The sequence below is a fragment of the Symphodus melops genome (assembly GCF_947650265.1).
Source record: "Symphodus melops genome assembly, chromosome: 3".
NCBI classification, from domain to species: domain Eukaryota; kingdom Metazoa; phylum Chordata; class Actinopteri; order Labriformes; family Labridae; genus Symphodus; species Symphodus melops.
The window spans coordinates 21,153,144-21,167,007 of NC_136693.1; the positions used below are offsets into that span (position 1 = coordinate 21,153,144).

The 13,864-nt window shown below is 38.8% G+C and overlaps 1 protein-coding gene across 3 annotated transcripts in view; it reads left to right on the top strand.

The window, feature by feature from the left end:
• The window catches only part of mdga1 (MAM domain containing glycosylphosphatidylinositol anchor 1), a 186,264-nt gene that overhangs the window by 70,073 nt on the left and 102,327 nt on the right, over positions 1 to 13,864 (top strand). The gene's annotated exons all lie outside the window — the stretch shown is intronic.

Genomic DNA, 13,864 nt, shown 5'->3' on the forward strand with positions numbered 1-13,864 from the left:
CTCCTTCTTTAGACCTTGCTATAGATCCCTTAAACTGTCTCTGAAGTGCAAGGCTCCATAAAAGGTTCTTTTTTGTTGAGAAGCAGTGTTGTGTTCTAGAGGCCCCGTGCTGCTGCTTGTTTCACTGCCCCACTGTTCCTGTGAGTCAGGGGCCGGGTCATGGCGACAGGTTGACGCACATGCAATCTTATACCCAACACGTCAATACTTTTATACAGTTTAATTTTAATTCCCAGCACCCTTAAATCCTTGTCCCCCTGTTACATCTGTTTATTGAAGAGATAGTTTCTTCCTTCATCGATTCAATCATTTTAATGGCTGGTTTATAGACTTTTAGAAAAAGGCAGATTTTCAAAGGGCCCTATAACACTAAACATCAATTACATGTCTTTCCTTTTTCATATCCAGCTCTTCTCTTGCTCTCCTTTTGTCATAATAAAGCACTATGCCATCCCTTTTTTAGCACCAAATCTCTTAAACCAATCCTTCGCAGCTGCAAACGCACACGCACACACACACACACACACACACACACACACACACACACACACACACACACACACACACACACACACACACACACACACACACACACGCACATGCATGCTCCATGCTTGTCACTGTAGAATTTGTCACTTACACACCACCCTGCCTCTGCCTCTTAATGGGGATCCCCCCTTCCCTCTCTCCTCCTTCCTCCTTGCTCTCTTCTGTTACTGTTAGTTCTCCCCAGGCGCCAACTCGGCCCCTGCTGTGAGGCTGGTAATTGCAGGGGGGCCTGGGTAGTAAACAGGTTGTTTTATGTTTGTGTGTGAGTGTGTAGTTGTGACAGGAGCTCTGTGAAGCTAACCAGCTCTGACAGCCAATGCTTGTTCAATTCCCCATTCCACATGCTGCGTTACACAGAGCGGCGGTCAGCCACACTCCTTACACAGGGCGGCTTTAGAGCTCCACAACGACGTAACAATAACGCTAGGCTATCGGGTAATGGGAGAGAGAGAGAGAGAGAGAGAGGAAAGAGCGAAGGTTAGGGACATAGATGAAAGTAGAAAGAAGAAGGTAAATGGCAAGCATTAACTAACTCATTTTTGCTGGCAGTGTGGTTTGAACAGTAGGATAACTCTATAGATCACAGATTTTCTATATAATTACCAAAAAGTAATTGCATTTTTTAAGTGTATAGATTACACATTTATTTAGTCAATCTTCTGAATATAAAGGTTGCTATAGTCACAGTTTTTACACATGAATGACTTAAAGATTTGGTCTTGAGTTGCTCAAAATACATATTTTTTTAAGCCAATTCTCAGTTGTTCATTTTGATCTTCACATTTAGATATCCCTGGATTTGGTTATTCTTGCTCTGCAGTGACAAGAGAGCAGGTTGTGGTTAAAACAAACTTTACACTAAGCCCTGTCAAAACCAGTAGAACAAATCACATATGATTTTCCAAAAACACGTGATTATGTTAAGAAATTCGAAGGGGAAAATGCTCATGAAAGCAAACAGTGACCTGCATAGTTCTTTATTCACCTGATTCGCACTTCTGAACAACCTGGTATTGTAAACTATTGAAATAGAAAAATAATTGCCATAGCTGAATAGATTGTAACGTTCTGTTAAGTGTTATTTCTATCTTAAAAGGAAGAAAAGCTAGAGCAACAGGAAATATAGAATAAGACAGAAAACCAGAGGGAGAGAGAGAGAGATCCACATACAGTAATAGAGTAGAGGCACTCATTCTTTTCATTTCAGATGCATCCAGTTATTGGGCTGTAGGGCAGAACATGGTGTTACCCACATTGGGTACAAACAGGAGTGTTGTTCCCTCCATCATACACTTCCTGTCTTTTTTGATGCCTCAGCTTTTTTCATTGAAGTGACAAAAAAAAAAAAATCCACTTTTTATTTAAACCATTTTTTTTTCTTTTTCTTTCCTCATTCCTCTATACTTTATTCTCTGGAAACACACACGCACGCGCGCGCACACACACACACACACACACACACATACACAGTTCAGCAAGTTAAAAAAAAAGCATATACTATATATTTGTAATAATAATAATAATGTACTTGCACGCTGATGCATATAGTAATACATATCTTTCATCTAAAAAGGTAAAGTAATATCAAAAGCAAAGCATATAGAAGCACACTGGCGCACCAAAACACATAGATTCACACTCCAAAGTGTGATGTGTGCAAGCAAGAGGAAGAAAAAACTAAATGACTAATAAAACTGAAAAGACAGCCGAGTAAATTGATAACAAGTTTCTGGATTATGGCAATGCATATTCAATATTCCTTTTTGAATAAAAGACACATACAGTAAATAAACAAAAAACAAAAACATGTATATTTCTATAGTTGAAAGTCTGTATTCCGTTCTACCAATCCTTCAGTTTTTTATTTCATGATACCGCCTACATCCTTCCGCTTTCTCTCATTCTTGACGCTCTGAATAAGTTAATAATTCAACATGTTTCCACACATTCAGCAGAGGGCTATATGAATGAATGTATTAGTTCAGAACAGTTTGTGTTCTTCTCTAATCATCATGCACGATCTCTTCCAATTCCCATATGCATCTGCATCCACATCTGCAAATGCTTTTTCTAAAGCTTACCACAAAGCATCTCATCCACAAATAAAAAGAAACCCATTTCCCTAAAACATCTTCCCAATCCTCCATCATAATTATTCACCTGTATCAAACATCTGACCTATGACCTGGCACTCTGACCACTGAGGCAGTGGGGCAGTGAGCTGGCGGGGTTTAACTTCGAGTAGCCTCTACTGATGGGATGGACTTGGTTCAGAAACCCAACCAATGAAACAAAAAACTACTGGTTAGGATAAAAAAAAGGTTTAACTCAGCTTAGTTCAGATCAGTTCTTTAAATGTGGACTCCAAACTCTTCGGGATACAAGCAGGTAAGTGGCAAAGTCTTTTGTGGTGTTAATGACAATGTTGATTATGTTCTTGTTGACAGCGGTGTGTACCAGTGGGGGTGAAGATGATGATGATAGTCATGATGATGATGAGTCTGCAGGATTATGTTTCATGGATTGAGTTTTTTTTCTTCAGTTTGACTCAAAACTGGCAAAACAAATGTATTACCTTATACCCTAAAGGCCGACACTGTTGGCCCCATCTTAGACACTATTGAATAGCAATTAACCTACCCACACTGCCACCAGCAGTTTGTTGTTTGTTTGTTTATTTCTAATACTTATCGTTGATAAAGATGATTAAAGGTCAGTATCAGTGTCTTGAAAGCTGTGTCTTCATAAAAGAGTGCAGTGTTCCAGGATAAGATATTTCCTGTTTGTTGACAATAAATAAAACATAACGATCTTATATGATGATTATCAGAGTTAGTTTCTGGAGTTATGTGGAGTGTCCTTTATGATAGGATCAATGGACATTTGTCATGATAAAACATTTAGACCCAGAGAGTTTTTGACTAACTGACTGACTTTGGGAGTTACCAGATTTTTTTTTTTTTTAGAGAAATGCATATTAGGGGATTTCGAGCTGTGTGGCAAAGCAAGTGTGCAGTTGAAGATGCATCTCGAGAGTAAGGTTGTTTCATGAACTTTAAAAGCCTTATGGTGACCAAAAAAGTAAGTACAACGTCTGTGTCAGTAGCTGTGTATAAGGATTTTCTGGACAGTACACTTCAGACAGATTAGAATACATACATCCTTTCAGGCCTGGTTCATCAAAGATAAAGGCTTGTTCTGATTTTCTAGACAGGCGGACTTTTCCAAGAAAACTGGCACCAGCCTCTTCTGCTGTTGTCAGTAATGACGGTATAAATCAATAGAGAATAAGACCATGTAACTCCAAATGTACACAAGCCCTTTCACAGCGTTGGCAGTTATCACCCTTTCTGTCACTGGCAATTGGAGTCGAGAGAAGGAGGCAATATCCATTATTCCAACTCTCTCCCTTCAGAAATAGTCCCAGTGCAGTAATACACATGCTCTCCTGTAGAATTGGTGTTTTTGACGATGGCAAGCAAAAGCACACACATTCATAAGACAACAATCAGCAGGCTAGGTGGCATTTAGTCTGTCTGTGTTGGACAGAGACACTGCATATGCTGCTCTGCACTTCCTGGTGACACCAAGCCCGACTGGAGCAGAGTGGGCACTGCCACTCTTAGCTCTTATTAGAATTACTGTATAGTATGCACCCACACACACACAGTTTGACAGATTACGCTGGACGGTGACCGGGGTAGAGAAAGAGAGTAGCAGTTACAGGCAGTTTTGAAGAAGCTTTGACCTTTCAGTTGAATTGAGGCTGAAGCCACAGGGTGAATAATTGGGACACCAAAATACCGTCTGAGTCACACAATGTGGCAAATTCTCACACAAACTTTCTTCCTTGGTTAACCATCACTTCAAATTATTATTATTATTTTTTAATCTCCCATCTTGGCTATATTTGTCTTCCTCTCTGTGGCACCCTATGCTCATGTGCCCCTTTTTTGCGTATGTGTTACCAGTTTTAACTGTCTGTAGCTCTATAAATATATTTTTATTTGTGTGCAAGACTCTTGGTCTTGCTTGTGTTTTCTCCATATTCCATCATTGTTTGTGTACATACAGTACCAACTGAGTCTTCTTTCTTGCGTTATTTTCATCCCCCATATGGAGTGTTCTCCTCTGTCCTGTGCCGAAGGAGAATTGGTCATTTTTCTTGATCTCGATGAATCATTGAAGCAGGATTTTTCTTATAGCGATCCATTTTTATTCTAATTTCACAGTTGTGCTTTGATTGTTCTACAGCACATAATTAAAACAAGTTCATTAGAAATAAATTAGATTATTTCCATCTTCTGTTGATCTGGAAACTTCAGTTGGCATGGATAATCTGCACTAATTCTGTCAAGCAGAGGGAGTTCAAATGAGACTCTGGAGGATCTTTGTTATTTGAATTTTCTTAAATTTTCCTCAACATACCCGAGTTTCAGAAAATGCTTTTGTGCCAGGGTCATTTTTGGAAAGCTTTCCTTAATAACAGTAATTCATGATGTACTACACTGACACACTAAAAGGTTACAGTTTGTAAAAGCCCTTCTTTCTCGAAGTTGATGTTTGCCATGGTAACAAGGACCAAGTGATGCTATAAAACATGAAAAAGGTTGTTAGTCCATTAAAGTGAAGCAGTGGGCTAATATAAGCATAACGAGGATGCTTTGATTGAAACAGCTACAACTGATTGAAAAAAAAATACTTCCTTATGTTTAATGAAATAAATGTCTGCTATTATATAATATAAAAGCACCAAAGTATTCAAATAATTACACAGAACTATTGCTTTTCGACTAGGACAGCAGCCTGTACAGCGCTGCAATGGCAACAGATGAAGAGAGTCTCTCGCTGTGTATCTAGTTCTGTTCTTGAGAGTACCTTCAAGAGCAGTGATCACAGAGAGACTGAAGCTTTGTAAAATGTGTTTCACGATGAAGAAGTTTGTGTTGCTGTTGCTCCTGCTCCCGACAGCCAAACTGCTAATGTTGGTACCTACAAGTCACAGAGGTGATATTTTGCAGTATTCCAGGCATAATTTACTGTTTCTTCATGACACAGACTATCCTGCACTGATCTTGGACAACTGACATATGATAACCGCCGGACAGGTACGAGGAGAAACCAGGAAACGAGAAGGGGAGTGAAGCAGAGGTTAAAGAATCTCACGAGCACTAAAAAAAAAAACCCACTCCCGTCCATTATCCTTGCAAATCCACTCTTTACACAAATATCAACAAGGAAACAAATCTGGCAGGGGCCGGTGTGTGTACTTGAATAACGATTGGAGTAGATCTGTTCATGTGAATCACTCATGCTGTAAACCCGTTGCTGTAAAGTTGCTTACTGTCGTTTAGACCGAAGTATCCCCCCCGGGAGTTTGGTCATCTGGCTATCGTGCTTGTTTATGCTCCTCCCTCTGGCAACATCACACGAGCGTCAGAGACCATACTGTGGCTTTGTGTGTCCACAATATTGAAAGTGCTTCCCCAGATTCTCCAGTCCTCATCCTAGGGGATTTTAACAGCTGCAGGCTAGACAAGTCACTTCCAGCTTATCAGCAGTATGTTACTTGCGCCACCAGTAGTGACAAAACGAACGACCTCTGCTATGGAAATGTCAGAAATGCATACAAAGCCTATGCCAAACCACCACTTAGTACTGGAAACCATAATGTTGTACATTTGATTTCTGCATACCGCACAAAACTGCAAAGAGGGGGCATGGCTAAGAAAGTGGTTTAAAGGGGGATGAGACTGTGGTTAAGACATTACAGGACTGCTTCGATTGCACAGACTGGGAGCAGCTTTGAGGAAGCAACTGAGGTGGTGTCTCACTTTTGTGAGGATATGATTGTCCCCACTCACACTGTAAACATATTCTCTGACAACAAGCCCTGGAAAACTTTCTGAATGAAAATACAATGCCATTTAAATCCTGAAATAGGACTGAAACCAAAATCATACAAAAAAAGTAGAAAAACAAATGAAAGCTGTCAAGCGAGTTTACAATGACAGAATTGAGAAGCTCTTCCAGGAAGGCAAAGCCAGGGATGCCTGGCAAGGTGTTTAAACACTGGCTGGCCTCCCCACTGACACTCCAGCAATAACTAAAGGAGGGACATAAGTCTGTGTCAATATGGCAGAGAGTTTGAACAAATTCTACGGCAGATTTGACCAGACAGGCTACAGACGGGAGCGAGAGGAGCTTATAGGTGAACTCACCCTGATTACTCTCTCCCATGCAAACCTGGAACTAAAGCAGGTTGAAGTGAAAAAAAAACAGGACCTGATTGGATCTGCAAACTCCTCAACCTCTCCCTTGAAGAACACGCAATCTCGTAACTCTGGAAATCAGCAATTGTTAGCCAAAAAGAGCAACGACTACCGACCTGTGTTATCAACATCATTAGTTCTGAAAGGCTTCGAGAGACTTGTTCTTCCTCAACTCCAGGAGGAGGTCAATATGTATGCTGACCATTCAGTTTGCAAACAAACAGCACAGGAGTGTGGATGATGCTGTACTAACACTGCTGCACAAAGTCTATGAACACCTCAAGAAATCCAAGTCATTTATCAGACTTGTCTTTGTAGACTTCTCAAGTGCATTCAACACTTTGCAACCCACCTGATGGCTCGTAAACTGTTCAAACTGGATACCAACCTGCACTTGATCCTCTGGGTCCTCTCATTTCTGAAAGGTAGAAACTAGAAGGTTGGAGTGAACGGTCACCTCAGCTCATCTAAAACAGTTTCCACAGGAGCCCCCCAGGACTCTGTAATCTCACCTATTCTTCACACACTGTACACATATGACTGCAGGAGCTCCAGCCCAGGAATAACATATGTTAAATGCTCTGATGACACCAACTGAAGGGGACAGATGCAGGCTGAGACAGACTCCTTTGCAGAATGGTGCAGGCTGAACTGTCTTGACATTAATGCCTTAAATACTGAAGAACTGTTTGTTAACTTCTGTAAAGGACTTAACAGCACCCCCACTCTATCTGCAAACAACCAGCCCAAGAAGAAGACTTGAGCATGTATAGCGCTTTTCCACCGCAGATCACACCTACCCATTCACACCCATTCACACTGATGGCCATCCAGTAACTACTTCCATTCACGCACGATCATACGCCCCTGACGCAGCAGGGGGAGCAATTTGGGGTTAAGTGTCTTGCCCAAGGACACATCGGACATGTTGTCCCCAGGAGCTGGGGGTCAAACCCTCGACTTTCCGATTGAGGGACGACGACTGTACGACTGTGACGACTCACAGTCGCAGCCTGATGCTCTTTTATACAAATGAAGTTCCTCATGGATATACAAATTTATTTCAATTGAATTACAAATTGTACAGTATCTGAATCTCTTCTTACACTTACTTTGACATTATTTGCCCCTAAGCACCGAGGGGCTTTGCTGATTGTCTGGTCTGTTGTTCTGTAAAGACTACTTATTTTTCTTTCTGTTAATTCATGGTTGCCTCATTGATTCAGACATACATTTTTATGTTTTTAATGTTTGCAGCAGAAAACTTCCAGGAAATGTTTTGGTTGTAGTAACTTTTCATGCTGTTTGCATTAATGAGTATCATGTAATGTTAGCGGACAGAGGAATGCAAAACAGATTCATCTCAAAATATTAGAGCGTACGTAAACATTTCAAACCAAGCTTTAGATGTGGTCCTTGATGAGGTTGAGTGGGCTCAGGTTATTGTCTGATTTGGCATGCATGACTCACTTGATGGGGTTTGCATTGCCTAAAAAAAATCATTTAAAAATACATGCATTTTTAAGGCAAAAGATGCTCCATTGTTAAGAACAACACAGTGCTTTTCTCCTGTTTTATTGGAAACATAAAGTGCTGTGACATTTGCCTTAAGCAGTGTCCCCTGTTTTTTTTCCAGCTGCTCTGCTGTGCCACACCATGTTCTTTTATGCCACTCCTAGACTAACTACTGCATGTGTTTGCATGTCTGTGAGTGGATGTGTGCATGCAAATTGCACATGGATACAGTCCTGAGAATTTAAAAAAGGGAAATGTGTCTAAGAAGTGCAGCTTTACAATAGTTGCTGTGTATCATTAGGTTACAAGATGTCTTGTTTATCTGTTTAGTAGATAGATAGATAGATAGATAGATAGATAGATAGATAGATAGATAGATAGATAGATAGATAGATAGATAGATAGATAGATAGATAGATAGATAGATAGATAGATAGATAGATAGATAGATAGATAGATAGATAGATAGATAGATAGATAGATAGATAGATAGATAGATATTTCAGATTTCAGAAAGAAAAAGAATTCTGGTCCAGGGAGTACTTAGTACTGCTCTGTGTTTTTAATTGTAAAATGTTCACTTGAGTGATATGGTGTATTGCTCCACATCAGAATTCATGATGCCTTCAATGAGAGGGGGAAACATATTTTGCTAAAAAACCCCTTCCCTTGAAACATTTGTAAAATACATTTTCTATCTATGAACTATAAAAATGTATTGCTTTTGACAAGTCGGCTTAGAATAGAGAGCGTGTTATCACTTTCTGCATTTCCTTCCAACTTCCCATTGCCCTCAAGCCTTCATCACCTGGAAATCCAACGTGAAATGGAAAAGGAGAGAACTGCTACGTTATAATCAAATTTGAAGAAGCAAAAACAAACTCCCCCTTAAAGCAAAGATCCTTTTTGTCACTTTTCTTATCTGCCATTGCTGGGAAACTATTATTGAAATTGCAATCACATTCTGAATTCACTCACCCAGGAAGGTCTTACTTATAATCTGAAATGATTTATCATGACATCTGATGGAAGGCTTTACAAATGTCTTTCATGAAAAATGATGGGTCATGTTTTGGCACATTGACTTCCCCCAGACCAATTGAAAAGAAGAAAGAGACTAAAACAGAGAAATTCTCTCAAACAGAGAATGAAAGAAAGGCGCTCTCAAAGATTGGGTCAGTTGCCATGTATCTTTAGAAATCATTTCTCATTGTCCTGATTGTTGCTGGAAAATTTGCAGGAAAAAGGTCTTGTTTTTGCATTGACAACCTCTTTGTCAATCTACTCTATTCAATAAAGATCTCAAGCGGCTGACCATGTCCATCAGTTTACTATTCAATATATGCAGCATACAGAAACAACAGGTGGTAAATTAGCCATCTGAAATGCATAATCTTAACACATTTAAGATTTTTTGTTGCACATATCGACATATAAATGGCACTGTTACATTTGCATTTAAACTACCACATGGATACATTTGCATAATATGCATAGCATTATTTAAAGAACATGAAGGTAAGTGTACACTGGGGTTAAGTCTTGAGATACAGTTGGTTATGGTAGGTGTGGTGTGGTAGTGATAGTTCTGCTTGGGAGCTTGTCGGAGGCTTTGTGCCCGGTTCTCTGCAGTGACTAGCCAGGGACAGAAATCTCTCTGATTGGCTCTCAGCTGGCGTCATGTGGAATGACAAGAGAAATGTAAGTGATGAAGGAAAACAAACGACGGGTCTAAACTCTAGGCACGCACAGAAGTCTCTTCTTATGTAACGCCAGGACCATTACTTCAGACTCTTTCTCAAGTTGAGCTAATTAGATCACAAAGTGTACGCAGTTGTACTAAACTATTCACACTTTAGGCACTCCCTGTCCTTCTAGCTCAGAAGTATAAAATCTGTGCAAACATTTTTTTGTGTGTGAGATAATGTGTGAATGCAGCAGGAAATAGTCTGAAACATTCACGGCAAGTGAGTGGGCAGGGTGATAATGTTGTTTCCCTCGAGAGGTTTTTCTCTTCTGATTACTCTTTACTGCTCACATCTGTTGCTGTCTGTCTCTCATGGTCTACTTTAGCATTTGTATTACTAAAAGGTTCAAGTGCCTTTTTAGTCATCTTAACCCAGAAACAGTAATCATTGGAAAAGTCATGGAAAAGTCCTTCTCTTGCTTAACCTACTCCAACCAGGCTAAGGACTGTGTTTGTAGTCTAAAGTCAATGATGACTGTGACAGAAGAAAATGCAGTTTTTACTGCGTTTGATACACATTGAAATGAATACTTTTGTCTCTTTGTGTGACCTATAAAAGCAAACAAGACCATCAGGAAGAAGTGTGATTATTTCTATATCGTTACTTTTGTTTCCTAAAACTGCTGCTACGGTTGAGGGTGTCAGATCAAGTGATTATCATCACACTGGAGGAGCATAAATTTTTTTACATTTTTCTTGGCAATTCAATTGGCTAGGAAATAATATATAGTCCACTTGCTCAGTTGTGAGTGCTGTGTCTTCTTAGCAAAGAAAGCTCTGCCAATTATCAAAAGAATGAGCGTTTATTTCACACTACATTTCTTTTCTCATTTTGTATGTGTTTTTTATAATACAGAAATTAAATAATTTAGCAATTTGATCAACGGATTCTAAAACCAAGGAAGCATTTGTATAAAATGACCTGGCTTTCCAAATTAAAATTTTGAGATTTTGTTCTATTTTTCCCCTTAACTTTTGATCAAATTAAATATCTATTTAAGCCTCTAATTGTGAACCACATTGTAAGTACTACCAGCACACAAAATGTGGAAAACAAGATGAGAAAATAACAGACTATACCAGACCTTGTTTTCTTCAGTGGTACAGCCCTGAGAGCTTGAAGAATGAAGTAAATTCTGAAATAAACAGATTGGCCATGACCTTAAATTACAATATTTTATTTTTTAAATATAGCAAGTACACTGAATACACTTGGATACATGGATTGAACATCCATGTTTTTCAGTTGTCAGTATTGCTGAAATATCTGGGACAGTCAGTACCTCAGTCTAAAACCTTTAAAGTAAAAGTGTTTCACATTAAGACACCATAGTAAAATATCTCAATGGGTTCTTTCAGCTAGAGGTTTTATTGGGCTCATCTGCTATAAAGTTCAACATTCATGTTCCTGTCTCAACATAGATCAGTATTTTAAACTTTATATGGTAAATCTACGTCACTGCTTCCTCCATCAGAAACAATGTCTTGATGCTTCATTTAGCTTTTGAGGTCTTGATAATGTGCAAAAAGCTTTGGGCCTCTCTAAACAGGACACTGTTATGTTTTGGCTAGGAGGTCCAGTCATGGTGTGAATACACAACACAATAATCACATCCCTTTGAATGTTGCATGTAATGTCTTGAGGTACTGTTAATCATGCTTTGTGGCTACATTGTAGATTTAAAACCATTATTGGCCTTAAGTGGAAAAAATCCATATAGTATGATAGCAAAGTTCACTGTCTTGTTAAACTTCCACAGAATGTAACTTAAAGTAAAACCTGATTATATTACCTGTTGCACTGATTCTTTATACTCGGTCCGTATCTGTTTATTTCCACATACAATAATGGTTCCTTTAAACCATCCCAAACATCATTTTATAGGCAATCAACTCACTGAGCAGTTACAACATGTGTGCTGTATTACTAACATTTTCTTGACAGGCAACTGGTCTCACAGCAGGATGACTTTTCTGAATCCAGAGGTCGGATAACAGCTGGTTTGTGCCTGATGCTGTTCAGACTGTGTGTCTCTGTTAGGCTTCAATCGTTCAAACTCCAGCAATGTGACAATGGACATTGTGAAGCATCGAGTATGTTATGGGCTGTCAGAGACAGAACCAGAGAAGGAAGAGTATTTTGTTTGTCTGGATTATACTTTGAATAAGTGGCTTTAATTATGCATTTGTTTTACTTGTTAATACTTGAGCTGAATCATGCTCATTTTAAATCAAATAGAAACTGAATCAGTCAATGTTTTTGTTTTGGAATGTATAGCTAATACTTCCAGACTTTCTTTAATCATTTATTTAAATAAGACCTTAAACTACATGTTTACAAGGTTATTTCTTTCATTGGGTTTCCAAAAGCTTAAACATGATTGTTGCATCATATGATCTACATCTACATAATGATGAATATAAGCCTGATGTACAGCAGCACCTCTTTTGGCAAATATGAAATGTTTCTGGTCTGGCTAAATCCATCTAAAAGGAAACCTGTGTTATAGTTGTATATGAACTGTAAATGACCCCAGATAGCAATTAGTAAAAAAGAGTTGATGTAGCAACATCCAGAAGAGAGCTGTACAGTTCATATTCAGTATGAACTGGCAGTCTGCTCAGTAATAGACAGGCCTATCGGTCATGTTCTTTGCTCTCTCCGTTCATCTAAAAGATTCTCATTACTGCTATCTCACCTCCAGTCAAATATGTAAATGAAATAATTTGACTTATACAATGAGAAAAAAAAATAACTGCATCACGAGGAGTCTGCCCCAGCACTTTGAGTTCTCATTTGATCTTTGTAAGGAGGAAAATGTGATTATTATTACCTCAGCTGCTCTCAGATATCATCCCAGTATTGTCAGCTCCACATCAGAACTAATGTGATTTAATACCAAAGTGGATTTCAATACCAATCCCAATCGATTCATACATTCTGTCTGAGATAAATGTACTGGACTTCAAAAGAAGATACTGCATGTGTATATCAGGGAGCATAAGAAGCTGTGTGTCCATCTGTATTTCAGAGTAAAATGAATTGTACGTGTTTAAGTAAGTGCATGTTTCAGGGTGTATATATGTGTGACGGTGTGTATTCCAAGCAGCAACAGGAGGACTGTTGTTACAGAAAAATAATACAGCCCTATTTCTATAAAATCTAATTTTGTTCCTCTGTGCATCCTATTTCTGTAACTGAACTGGCAAAAGATGGTTTGTAGATATGAAGAGGCAGGGAGGAATGAAAATTTGCAGCAGCTATTGTCCTGTTCCTCATGAATACATATTTTTGATTAAGTTCAACTGGCTGATAGAGAGAGAGTGTGACTTCATTCAGTGTCAAACTGTCTGTCTGCCATGGAGAAGGTTAATTATGAAAATAATTGCTGAATAGTAAGATACATCGTTGCAGAGGCTTCGCTCTAGCTTACTTTGGAGGTATTAGTCCAAAAAAAAAAAAACATTTTCTCATGATTTACCTCAAACAAATCAGTCTTGCTAAAATAATATCATCATGATACAGATTTTAAAAACTGAGAATGCAATTTGTCAAGTCTGTCCTTAATTTGAGAAGAAGCTGGTTTGAGTAGAACTGATTGTTGAATTACTTCAAGATTGATCGTTTTTGATGCATTTCAGGAAGTCAGGAAATAATGCAGATTTTTTTTTTGCAACTCCGCAGCAATCATATTATTCAGTCAGGCCAAAATATTTGAACAACAGATTGTTAGCAGCACTTGCATATCTTTCCACTGAGATATTTAACTTGTTAATATGG